Below are 13,942 nucleotides of genomic sequence, written 5' to 3'. Positions count from 1 at the left end.
TTATGTTTTAAAGGTGAATATATAAATACATTTTAAAGAAAAAAACAAAGACTGAGCTAAAAAAGTCCATTAGTTCAAAATTATATTAATATTATCCTATTGATCCTGTGATTCTATTGATATATTGGTATCTAAACAAAAGAATGCTGTACAATGAAGTCTTGAGCATTTCCTCAAGGCAATGGCATTTGAACACATGGCGGGTAGACAAGAACTCTGGTATCTGCTCTATGCAGAGAATAAGATGACTGAAAAACAAAAAAAAAGAAAAAGCTTTTTTACTAAAAGTATCAAGAGTCATGCTTTTGGTATTGAAGATAAATTAAATTCCATCTCAGAGGCTGTCAGCACGCTGGCTATAACATTATTTTGACAGGAAAAGTAGACTTTTTTTTTTTTTAAAATCATCGACTCCTTTGTCATAGCCTGTTGTGTGGAAAGGTGAAGTTGTCTTTACTGAAAGCTGTTAACTTGCCCACATTGCTGTTTATCCATAACCTTTTCTGACAGTTTAACTGCATCATCTTAACATTAACATCTATGCTAATTTAGGCTAGTAGGCAAATTAAGACTATCTCCAAAAATTAAATATGCAGATTGCTTTATAAGTAATATTTTCCTTATTGTTAACTTCAGTACATTTTCAGAAATTTAATTTAAAATGTTTTTTTCCCTCTAAACTAACAGTAATAAGATTTTTTTTTTTTTTATTAGTGCTTACACTGAACACAACATTCAGCCTATGAAAGCTCCTGCTTCCAGACTCCCCTGGCAGTGTTAATTACTTTTATTACTTTTATCATTATTACTTTTTAAAAGGATCAGCTCTGGGCTCCTAAACTCAGAACACAAAGACAGGGCTTGTGTACTTTTTATAAAAGAAGTGTCTTACTCCTTGACACCTGAAATTACTCTAGTCCCTCTAACACATGTTAATTACTTAATTTTTCATATCTTCAGGACCATTTATTCAACTCTGTTGGATATGAACTTGTTTTGGAAACAGCCCTTTGCAACCGTCTTCAGTTGCGGACAGACAGACATACCTTCCCTTCCAATAGAGGGGATCTGGTTTAAAGAGAGAATTATTGTGAAGCCTACAGCTCACATGAGTCCTCATATTTTAGAAGTCAGGAGAAAGGACTGAATGAAGCGATGTATCTTCAGATCAAGAGCCATAAAACAATTCTGAGCTTGAAAACACCAACAGTGATCAATCTGATTCTGAGTGATTCACATAATTTGTATTTCTCAAAGTTAATAGCAGAACCAAAAGTAGCTGCATTTCACCATGAGAAAGAGTTAAAATATCTTCACCTCAACTGCTTGGAAATTTCTCTGACTCCTATTCAACAAGGTCTTATCTTTTTTCAACAGGCTGCCTTAAAACAGTTATGACAACTCTTACACAAGTTTTTCATCTCTTGCTGCCATTTCTTGAGTACAGAAGTCTGACCCAGGCACCATCAGTCTGTCTGGTAATGCTGACAGACAATTCAGCTGCTTCTTCCCAGACTCACAGAAGGCAGTCAGATGCAAGCTGCACACTTGTTGGGTCATGATTATCAGGCTGGCATGTCAGAAGGATAGCAGCCTGCCTGCAGCTCTCAGACCCCTTTCACTGTAATATTACCGAGGAAAAAAAAGCCACATGGTTGTTCTGGATTCATCCTCAAAATATAAGAGCTATCCTTGCATAATGCCAGAAACAAAGCATCCTTCCAGAAGACAGCAGGACTTGTCAAGCAGACCATAGGGTGACCTCAGCTCTCGTTTCAGAGGTATCCTGGGCCTCTCCTCTAACAGTGATACATGCTCTACTCAGGTAATGATGATGACCCACCTTCTAAATTAATATGGACCTCCTATTCATCTTCTCTTTGGGATCTTCGCTTGGTGTGGTCTTGGCTCTCTTTCCTTTCAATCTTAGCTTTGAAATTCAGCACTAGGGTCAGCTCAGATCAGTATGATGGTATTGTCAGGAGCTCTTCTGGAGCTGGAAGAGTCTTTTAGATTCAGGTAAGAAGTGGTTCCCAGCAGTGGTACTGCGCCAAGGAGATGGCTGAGGGAAAAGGGAAGGGATCTGCAGCTGCAGTGCAGATTTTGGTATTTGCTCAGATGGCATAAGCAAACAATGAGCTTTCTTGTACCTCATCTGAGGTGTCACATACCAACAGAACATGGTGTTAGCAAATGAAAAAGGTGTAGTTTTAGCCATGAAGCCCTGCATTTGAAAATCCTTCAGACAAAGATTTAATAGTGTAGCCCTCTCATGTTTAAAAAAAAAAAAGGATCACAGTTTCAGCTGAGTTACAGAGTAAGTTCAACAATAATATGAAGAAGGTGTAGAGCTGCTGGTGTAGTTAATGCTTCATGTTACACCCAGAGTGACAAAGGAGTATAATATTTCTGATTAGGTACAGATACTTATCTGAAGTTAATCTTTCATTTCAGTTTTATGTTCATGGAAATGTAGAAAAAAACAGGCAAGCAGGGATCCAGTCTACTCTGTTTGACCTTTCTCTGGAATGAAGGAAAAATTCAATTAAAAAGTGACTCACAGATGCTCAAAGAAGAGCCCAAGCAGGGGGGAAAGTCATGCTTTACCTCTTCCTCCTTCACCAGTTGATCGGCAACAGAGATTGACTCTGAAGCAGTACTATTTGGATAGAAAAATGATAGATCTCTTTCATGCTGCAAGATGAAAGCTTTACGTTACTTCCCAGTAAGCTTTTATGGATGGGCTCAGTAGTCCAAGAGGAAAACAGAGCTAAAAGCACCACGGCAAGCTGCACCGCTGTGGTGGAGCTATGAGTTCCTAGCACACTTCAAGACACACGCTCACTCTTATTCCTGTCTGAGCCCCCTGCCAGGACCAAGACACAGAAGACCCATCAAATCCAAGCATGCAGAGAAACAGAGGGAGCTAAATGGAAAGCATCATTACTTCCTTTTGTTCCTTTGCTTTATTTTCGCAGTTGTACTTGTTGCATGTCTGAAGCATGGTCAGAAGGCTGAGAGTTGGAATAAGGCAACAGGGTTCAATCACCAATTACTACTGCAAGCCTCAGATCAGAACCTGTAATTTAAAAGAAATTTTTTTTCCAGCTACACAGATTATGTCAGTTATTGGGTCCCAAGGACCACTCTACTTGGTCTTTACACAGTCAAACATTTATATAGTTGTTAGGACAGGATGCCACCATCCAGAAGAAAAAACAGTTTGTATTCTAAGATCACTTCTGTAGGTCCATCGTTCCCTCCCAACATAAGCACAGAAGGAATGGATGAATTGCAACTAAGAACAGCTCCACTACAGTAAGTACAAAGAAATTAGTTTACTCTGGAGCTTAGATTATGGGGCTTCGCTTGGATTATGGGGCTTCTAAAACTTCACCCATATCCTTCCTAGTCCCAAAAACAAACTTCAAAGAAACTGAAGAACCAAGATAGGCAAACATTTTAGCAATAGATGCAAGTCTTATTTTCAGGCTGCAGAAGACTGCCTGCACAGAATATGAACACAGTAATAACAAGCTCTTCCCCTTGCTGAAAGATAAAATTGAAAAACTGTTCAATCACCTTACACTGTTACCAGTGATAGAAAGAAGGGAAATTATCACATGGGCCTCCCTTGTTTAGGGATTTTTCATCAGACACCCCCTTTTATTTGATAATATCTGAAAATGGATACTGAATTCCTTGGACCTTGGTCTGACACAATATTGCTGCCTGAATGTTATTAAGTTTGGCAAATCTACAATTTTTCATTGCATTTTTTTTAAATAGTTTTGCAGAAGACCTGGCTGTGTGACTTGTTCAGTTTTCTGCTGTTTTTTGCTGAGCTACCCAGAGTTCAAAAGCCAAGTAAAAAGGTAACTTGCTTTCCTTTAGAAAAAGGTTAGATTTTAAAGTTACAAAATTGCTTCTTAATCAATGGTAAGAAGATACAGGATATTTTCTAATTTGCGTGTTTATCTTAAATAAGAAACTGCTGAAGTACAGCTTTGGAAGGAGGTGAGGAGAGGTCGTATGACAGAGTAAGGCCAAAAGGGTTCAACGCAGACATTTCAATACCGCTCGCACTGCACGTGTCACTGCTGATTACGGCAGTGCAAGAACAAACAGTACAGAGCTAGACAATTAACTTTGCTTTGTTACATTCTGCTTGCATTTAATTTAGCTACTTATAGAGGAAATAATTCTGAAAGCAATAAAAACTGAATTGCATTCAGGGACAACCAACAAAACGGAGAGGTCAGTATTAGGACAGACTCCTGCAATTTGTCCACATATTTCTATCACAGCATTCAGGACTGCCTGGACATAAACCAAGGAAAGGAACTGCTAAAAGACCAAACAAGCAAAATGTAATTACATATATAAACTGACAAAACAAAAAAGTGTGCTCCTTCTAATGCTTATATTCAAAGAAAGATCATAGAAGACTTACAAGTGAATGGATTCAAAACAGGGAGACAAGCATGTATTTCTGGTTAATTTTAAGAGTGTCAGGAAGAAAGGTCTGAGAAAATGTAGCATTTTATTGAAAATAAAATCTGATCTCCAATTAAAGTACTTATTCTCAGACTTGGAAGGATCTGCTACATTAATATCTGCATACAGTGAGCTGAATAACACATTATTCACTGTGTGTGTTTATCACAGTGAAACTGGAGAGATAACACATACAAATAAAGGATACTTGCTGCTCTTACAGGAGAGCCTTTCCTAATTTTTGGAAAAGTACAACAAGAACAGAAAACTGAAATGTAACAAAAACATCATAGTTTCATCCCATAGCGATTATTTATTTTCCTGTGCCTGGGCTGTGAGAACTGGCACATTCCAAACTGAGGGAAATCACTGAAATTTACGTAACGCCCACAAGTTCCAAGTATCCAGCTGCAACTTTCTAGCTGGGAAATGCTGGCCTATTTGCATGCCACAGGTCAGCATCTGAACATTTGTTTTGCCATCATTGCTGAAAAGATGATGGAACAGAAAAAGGACATGGAGAGATCATATGTATGCTTAAGACCATATGAATCCATAAATATAGATGCAGAAGTGTGCAATCCATCTTTTCACTTTCTTTCATTTCAGAGAGGAAAAAAAGAAGGCAGCAGCACTGCCTTTATTATCTCACCACATGCTTCCAGCCAGCCACTGGCACTGCGCTAGCTGTGCAGGACTTGGCTCTGAAGGCTGGAGCACACCTCCATGACAACGTGCTGGCAAGCAGGCAGACATGAGCATGCTCTGCAGAAGCTAAGTGAGGTGTTAAAACAGGGTAGCTCTGCGTAGAGCTGCCCTAAGATACCTGCACCAAACGCCTTGCAGATGTGGTTCCGTGGCCCATCGTATTTTATATCCTGGCACGGTCACTTGTGAATCCTCGTTTCCTTACATCAGCCTTAATAAGTTCCTGTCAATCACTAGCATCAGTAAGGACCATCACCTCCCTGGGTGTGAGAAATTTAACATATTAAACAAGTAAACAAAGTGGTACAAAGTATCAGAAACCCACCAGGATTTGGGGCCATGTGTGGAAGCCTCATATGGAAATAGGAAAAGTGAAAGGTCCAAACAGGGACCATAATAAAGGGTCAATATCAATTATTTACTACAGATTAAGAATATGTAATTTGGTCTGCGTTCTTACTTTGCTAAGTAGGCACAAGATAGATTCACTTAAGACAAAGCAAAAACAGCAAGCAAAGCAATGAGCTCAAGTTAATAAGAAAAACTAAACTAGGAAACCAGAGGAAATGGTTTGATGGCAGGGCCAAGTGGAAAAAAGATGAGTTTCCTTAATGAGGTAGCTGCAGTTCACTAGCAGTGCCCTACACAGGTATTTACTAACTGGAACAGACTTGGTAATCTATTTCTCCTCATGTGCTCCATTTAAGATAATGTTGTTTCTTGGTAAGTGAGTATCTTACGTGGATAACAACATTATGCCTGGATTGAGCTTTGCAGAAACCTCCTTCTTGCTCTCTGAGGAGTAAAATCTCTTTGAGGCAACATAAAATAGAAAAAGCCACCTCTATGGCACTACAAAGCTTACTTCACTAAATCAAAAGCTTGACAAGAATCTCTAAATTTTCTAATTTGGCTTTTCAGCAATATCCTATAGTGGGAAATGTAGATGAATCAAAGCCTGAAAATAATCACTAAGAAAATATTTACATCATCATCTGCATCCTGCTTTCACAATTCCTGGGATGTAAGCATTTGCTGTCTTCCTTTGTAATTAGTAATAGAACAGAAATGAAATGCAGTTGAGAGAGATAAGCGCGAATTTAAAACCTCACTTCTCATTTATCGACTTGTAGATTTCAGCCATGCATTCCCTGACCTTTTTTATCCCTTTTTGCCACGTTCCCTCTAGATTGGCTTACTCAGAGATTATCAATTCGGTATTAAGAACAAAATGCCACTTTTCCAAGACATTACTTCAAAGTTTAAGAGATTTTGACAAGTCACACATCTCTAAGGTAAAGCTTTCTATCACAAAATAAAACGGTAACAGACAAGCTCAATCAAAATATGCAAATGTTAGTTATTTTTCCCCATCATCTAGAGATCTAGGAATAAATGAAATACCCCAAGTAAATATGAGTCCTGAAAATTCAATATGATGGTACAGGAAAAGAGGAGGTTTTCTCCTTTATTATTTGTTTACTCATGGGTAGTTTGTTTTTTTTTTTTTTTTTAAGGTGAATTAATACTTCAACTACTAGCTGCTTGTTATTCAGTGTAATGGATATTTAGAAAAATATGGCAACTTTCTACAGTAGATCTCTCATCGAAACTTGAAACCTGCAGAAATGATGCAAGAAAATTCCAGTACCTACATAGTGGAGAGAGAGAGACGCTGGTTGGAATCACTTTGGCTGAAACAGAATCTGTGGGTATCTTGTGGAAATTTTCACTCATCTTGTTTTCAGACACTTTGAACAGATGCTACTAACATTAACCTACATGCTTCCCTCTGGTCATGGAGAAAGGAAGCAAGTCAGAGATGAGCTGAACACTTGTTTGACTGCTGAAAAGAGAAAAGTGTCCGATTGCTCTCCATTATTTTGGAGAGTCCCTGAGATACTGCTGACTGGAGCATGCAACAGACATGACAATTATGAAGGCAAAAGAAAGTTCATTGGCATTAGTGTAATCTCTTATTGAAATATTTTGCAGTAGTCTTTCCCCTTCCAAAGGGCCTTAAGGTCAGCACTGTGCTGAGACCTGGTTTAATTTTTAAATATCACTGAAAAGACGGAGGGAGGGTTAAGTTAAAAAGATCAGGAGTTGTCATTGTTTGATCATCTAGTGAAAGAAATAAAAATCCGTCCAAATAATGATTTACAAATTAAAAAAAAAAAAAAAGAAGAATATTTGAGCATCTCCTTCAAGATTTCTGCAGTGCTGATGTTATATTGTCACCTGTCTTATTAGGTATCAGACTAGTTGAAAAAACTTTTGTTTTCAGTTCAGAAAACAGCATCAACAAAAATGTGTATAGTCCAAGTAACGTCCTGTTAACTCTGCAAAACTGAAGTCCAGATAAGTTTTGTTTTCCTTTGAGACACAGCAAAACAGCCCTGGGATTAGGAGAAAAATAATCAAGCAGTGGAGACCAAATTTACTGTTGTGTAACAGTTTGAGCCATTCTTGGTTTTCTAATTGGTTTGTTTAGATTATTAGGCAAATTCTGTATACCTGTTAAACAAATAAATAATGTCACAAGCTGCTCACTACAGTAGAGACATACCTCACCACCTAACACTAATTACTTCTGCAGCACAGTGTCGGGTCTACAAGGTATTCCTTATTTGCCTGGAACAACAGCGGTCAAAAATAAACAATAAGGATGCCATTACTGTAATTTTTTTTCATTTAAATTCAATGAGCCATTTCTTGCTCTCCTCCTATCCGCACAACCCACTTGCAAAGCTGAGATAGGCACAATTAATGCACAGAACTCCCTCCCTCAACTACCTCATTTAGAAGTTTGAAATACAGATCTGCTTTAATTACATTTGTAATGCTAATATGAAAACTGTACAACATCCTCAGTCAAATTACCGATGATCATCCACCAATATCAGTGTCCAAAGAGACTGAACAGACACTGCTTTAACAGCCAGCAATTGCACTCTGTGCAGGTGCACATCCTTTGCTACTCTGACGCCACGCAAGCGGAAATGAAAATGGGACACTCGGCCCTTGAAAAGATAGAGAATATAGTTAGGTGTAGCTGTTCATGAAGCAAGGATTTCATCACTGACACTTTCCACACACGAGCAACACAACAACAGCCTCTAAAGTGAAGGCAGTGCACCACAGAGCCTGCAATCCGACTCTCTCCTGAGCACCGAAATGGTCTAGATCACGTAAATAAAGCATGTTTTAATTTGTTGTGTCTTCTCTCCCCTTAATTCTCTAAGGAACATAATTAGACTCCTAACACTGAAGCCATCTCCATTACACACCCAGTTGTGGCTGCTGATCCAAAACACCAAAGGCACTGGAGCTTCTTCAATGGAACAGACAACCTACACAAACCTCTTGGAGGTGGCCTAAAAAGCTTTTCAGAGAACTGCCCTATAACAGCCCCTCTGAAATAACAGCCCTCACGCCAACGTTACTCTGAGCTGAAGTTTGTCAAAGTTTTAAAACAACTGGAAAGAAACCACGTAAGTGCTGCTAACTGTATTTGTTGTTGAAAGGCTCCCTCACAAGGCAAAACACCAGATCATGCTGAAGTTAACATCAGAAGAGATACTGTGGAAACTGCTTCCTGCAAATGAGGCAGTACCAATAGCTCCCACATTGCTCTAATATTCAGGTTTTGAAGAGGATCTAAAGAAAGCAAAAAGCCCATGCCTTTCAATATATCTAAATATACATGCTAATTATGGCTTTCAAGAAAAACAAATGAAAGCAGAAATCAGTGAATTTATGCCATGAAAAATCGAGTTCGCTTCTACAATTTTCATCCTAATGTATTTAAATAAATGTTTAATCTCCTGATTCCATTATTTTGCCTTGCTAGCATCAAAACAGAACGTTCTAACATTTAATTGCTATTTATTTTGTGTGTGCTGTGTTTTGATTCTAATGACTGCTTTTCAGTTCCTTTAGGGTCATCTTCATCCCTGAAATATTCATCAGGACCAACTATGCCATTTGTTGCCTGGAATGAAAACTGTGTACCTAAAATAGATGATATTAAGCCATAAAAGCAGCCAAAACACTACTTAGTTCAGGAAGCTACTTCGTTTCTGCAGTTTCATCGCTGAAATACTTTTGCCCTTCACTTCTTTGACATACATACAAGAACATTCAGAACATTTTTTTCCATAATTATAGGCAGAAATGGCATCACTGCTTCACTCCTGCCTTTACAAAAATCCTCATTTTTTTTTTCCAATCTCAACACCTGAATGCCTTCATAACAAATACAAACAAACAAAAAAGCTCTAACAAACATGATTCATCCTTTTCTAAGGATAAATGCAAAGAATATTCAATGTTTTTGTCACATTACCACAGGCTTCCATTATGGGCCAAACAACCACTCGTGTTAAAGGAAGAAAAGCATTTTCATGATTCCTCTAAGCGTCCACATAGTTTCATCAAAATAAAGAGGTAGTGATGTTATCACAGGTGTATCTACACTGGTAGATTCAGATGGGATTATTTATATATAATTTTCTTTCATTCTCTTTCTCTGCAAATCTTAAAAACTCGAAGGGAAGGGAAGGGACTTCCCTTCTCTTATCACTTAGAAAGCTCTAGACCTGGGACCTCTGCTCTTTCTTGGTGATTTTGGTAGTTTTCTACTTTCAGACCACCCTTCTTTTTTTTTTTTTTTTTCCTTTAATCCTCCCAAGCTTCCTGCAGGGATTACAGACCCTTAGCTAGGTTTGCACACCCATCTCCTGATTCATCGATCTCCAGCTAATGGCCACACCTCAGTTCTTTCCTACTGCTTGACTGCAGCAGACAACAATTTAATTCGCCAAGGACTGTAACATCTGAGTTTAAAAAGAAATTAAGTTAAATATGATCACAGGCCAATACGTACAGTCAAACTAGGTCTGATTTTAAATTCTGAAAAACCCTCAGTGCTAACTGCTACAGAACTGGCATTTAACATTCAGATTTAACCAGCATGCAGTAATTATGGCTTGGAACCACATACTTAAAATGAAGAAGCAAGAAAACAGGAAAAACATCAGTGCATACAATTTCATGCAGCTGCATAATGCTTTAAGCAGAGAGTTGATAACCTAAGGGCATGCAATCATATAATATTGAAAAAGTATTTACGCTATTTCAAATATTCATTAGAGTTCTCTGTGCCTACATTACTCATACCTAAGACTACATACCTTCAAGACTGAAGAATCAATACTGTAAAAGTTTGACAGGTACGTATATAACTTAGAATAAAGTCTTAGATGGTGAACAAACCTCTTAGGGCACTGCACAAAAACATTTTACAACCTTTATGAAAGAACATGCAAGAATATGAAAGTATATCTACTACTTTATATATTATCTTTACAAAAAAAGGAGCAAGATATGCAAAGAAATACTTCATTTCATAAATTCCTCTCTCACTTAACTTTACACTTAGCAGCGTGTCCAATATAATTACTCATAATAAAGTGCCATATGATTGAATTTCTCTCTTTATCCAAAAAGCATCACCAACATCTGATTTTCTGCCGATTAGAATCTGGCTCAATGTCTGTCATGGAATTTTCCACACACACACAAAAAGAAAATGAAAAAAAAGACGATGTTAATTCTGAATGATTACAGAAACAATTTTAAACATTTCTTTATCTTCTCTAAAAAAAAAAAAAGAAGATGGAAGAGAAAATATCTTAATTACACACATACATATATATGGAAAGCAATCATGCTAAATTTCAGAGAAACAAGAAAAGATGGCATGGGGCTGGGGGAAGGGGTGAGAGAATTACACAGAACAGGAACATAACCACTTATGGAGGATTAAAGAAAAGTTGATGCAACTTCTCCTATGAATCGTTTTCTTATTTGAATTTCACAATAAATGGAAAACAATGCCAGAATATTAACAGAAAGTCTTAAAAGCCACAACTACATTAGAAAAGACAACGTTGGAAGATAAAGCAAAACTAGCCAGAGTCAACCTTCCCAAGTATTCCTGAGCATGATTTCAACACATTCTTGACTCTTATAACACAGAAGTTGATACTGAAATTGGTATGTATTTATTTATTTAACAAACTACTCTTTCAGCAAATACTTCTGGAAAATAAATCAAAGACTGAGCTACAATAAGTTCCTAACTCCTAGGGACTTATTTCTATATTCTGAAAGAGGAAAAAATCCTGAGGATCAGTAATTATAAACAGCTTTAATGACTTGAATCAGCCAGAACTAGTGATACAGGATTTATGTCATATACCCAAATCAAACCTTCTCCTTCACATTCAAAGTTAAAGAATTGGGTGCAGAAAACCACCTACAGTAATGAGACTAGCCTGGCTTTGCAAGCAATATAGTAATAAGTCCCAAACCATGACTACTGCATAAGATTAAAGAGAAATTAATCATTTTCAGAGTAAAATAATTACTGTGCAGACCACGTATTTGTTTCCTTCCATGTCAGATAAAATTGAACTGTAGCTCAGCAACTAAAGTATAAGGAAATTAATACTGAAGCTGATGAGATGCTGCATGGCAGAAACAAGCAAGATGTCCATAATTCAAGCTACTAACAAACGTCACAAGACAGGAGATGTGCTGGATCACATGTGGAAGACATACAGATGAGGAAGCATCAGAGTACAGCATTAGCTGAACACACAAAGTGGTAGAGCTTAATATTTTCAACAAATGGAAAACAAAGCAAATGAAAAAGGTACAAGAGACAAACAAGTGATAATAAGAAAAATATGTGGTTAGATGTACAGAAGCTGATTAAAGCGCACTGAGAAAGAAGAGCACTAGCTTGAATCAAGTCTCCTGGCCAGCTGGATTCCACTGTTGCGACGTTCATTAAATCTAACATTGCATACCGGTGACTATCTACCACAAACCTGATAAGGAATCAAAAATGACTTGGAAACGCCAGCTCAACCTGCACAACTGGAAATTGAAATTGCTGAGAAAGTCTGGAAGCAAATGTCTGGGAAAAAATAGAATTTGTGGAATTAAAAAAGAGACTACAGTGCATCTACTTATGGCTGGCAGATGGCTCACTGTGTATTAATACTGGTTCAAGATCCCACCAGTGTAGGGGTCATAGCAGTTTTCATAATAATACCAAGATCATTGGAAGCCTTTGTTTAAAACAGGTTATCTAGAACATTTGTGTGGAAAATGAAAAGTGGTGAATGTTTGAAAACAGCTGAAGAATTTGACTGTTCCATTTTACTAGGATTTTTTTTTTATAGGACTATCTTAGATTATGAGGCCAGTCACTTGTGGCATCCCGCAGGTCTCAGTATTAGAGCCAGTTCTCTTCAATATCTTTATCAGTGATCTGGATGAGGGGATTGAGTGCACCCTCATTAAGTTTGCAAGTGACACCCAAGTTAGGTGTGTGTGTTGATCTGCTCGAGGGTAGGAAGGCTCTGCAGGAGGATCTGGATAGGCTGAACCAATGAACCTAGGCCAACTGTATGAAGTTCAACAAGGCCAAGTGCCGGGTCCTGCACCTGGGGCACAACAACCCCAAGCAGCGCTACAGCCTGGGAGATGAGTGGCTGGAAAGCTGCCTGGCAGAAAGGGACCTGAATATGAGCCAGCAGTGTGCTCAGGTGGCCAAGAAGGCCAACAGCATCCTGGCTTGTATCAGAAACAGGGTGGCCAGCAGGACTAAGGAAGTGATTGTCCTTCTGTACTCAGCTCTGGTAAGGACGTACCTTGAGTCCTGTGTTCAGTTCTGGGCCCCTCACTACAGGAAGGACATTGAGGTGCTGGAACACATCCAGAGAAGGGCAACGATGCTCATGAAGGGTCTGGAGAACAAGTCCTATGAGGAGTGGCTGAAGGAGCTGGGTTTTTTTAGTCTGGAGAAGAGGAGGCTCATGTGAGACCTTACTGTACTTTACAATTACCTTAAAGGAGGTTGTAGCAAGCTGGGGATGGGGCTCTTTTCCCAAGCAGCAAGTGATAAGACGAAGGGAAATGGCGTCAAGTTGTGCCAGGGAAGGTTTAGATTACATATCTGAAGAATTTTCTTTACTGAAAGGGGTGCGTGGCATTGGAATAGGCTGCCCAGGGAAGTGGTTGAGTCACCATCCCTGGAGGTCTTTAAAAGATGTTTAGATGTAGCGCTTAGTAGCATGGCTTAGCGGTGGACTTGGCAGTACTAAGTTAAAGGTTGGACTAGATGATCTTAGAAGTCTTTTCCAAACTGAATGATTATATGATTCTATGATTATTAAGTACAGCTTTTTCACTAAAAAGTTGGTTCCTCGTGAGTCCAAATAAGATTTACTTTTAGCCTCTTGTTAATGAGAATATCTGGACAGTTACTGTTTAAGCATTTATTTTAAAATCATTTTTATTCACTAACACGCCCTTTCCAAAAAACAGGTTACTTCCTCCAACATATCAAGCTTCTTTACACAGCTTCTTTAATGAAAGAAAATGAATATTTCAATTCTCCCACATGTTTAGCATCTTGAAACACACCACTCCTCCAAAACCTACTGCTGGGCAGCTAACTAGCTAGACCTTATAATGCACAATCTTCCAAACTGTCCTCCTTCCCAACCTTGGCTTCTGCATCAGTTATATAGAAAAAAAGGATTACTTTCTAAGAACTCCGATACCATTCTTGCACCCCTACACAGAACCTCATGAACATTTATATTCTCATGTTTCACCCATAGACTTGTAACTCCATCAGACCCATTCCGATCTTTTC

The 13,942-nt window shown here is 38.3% G+C and overlaps 1 protein-coding gene across 11 annotated transcripts in view; it reads right to left on the bottom strand.

The window, feature by feature from the left end:
* The window catches only part of CADPS2 (calcium dependent secretion activator 2), a 311,398-nt gene that overhangs the window by 232,226 nt on the left and 65,230 nt on the right, over window positions 1-13,942 (bottom strand). The window lies entirely within an intron of this gene.

The sequence above is a fragment of the Anser cygnoides genome, chromosome 1 (assembly GCF_040182565.1).
Source record: "Anser cygnoides isolate HZ-2024a breed goose chromosome 1, Taihu_goose_T2T_genome, whole genome shotgun sequence".
Lineage (NCBI taxonomy): Eukaryota > Metazoa > Chordata > Aves > Anseriformes > Anatidae > Anser > Anser cygnoides.
This window is presented reverse-complemented; position numbering and strand designations above follow the sequence as displayed.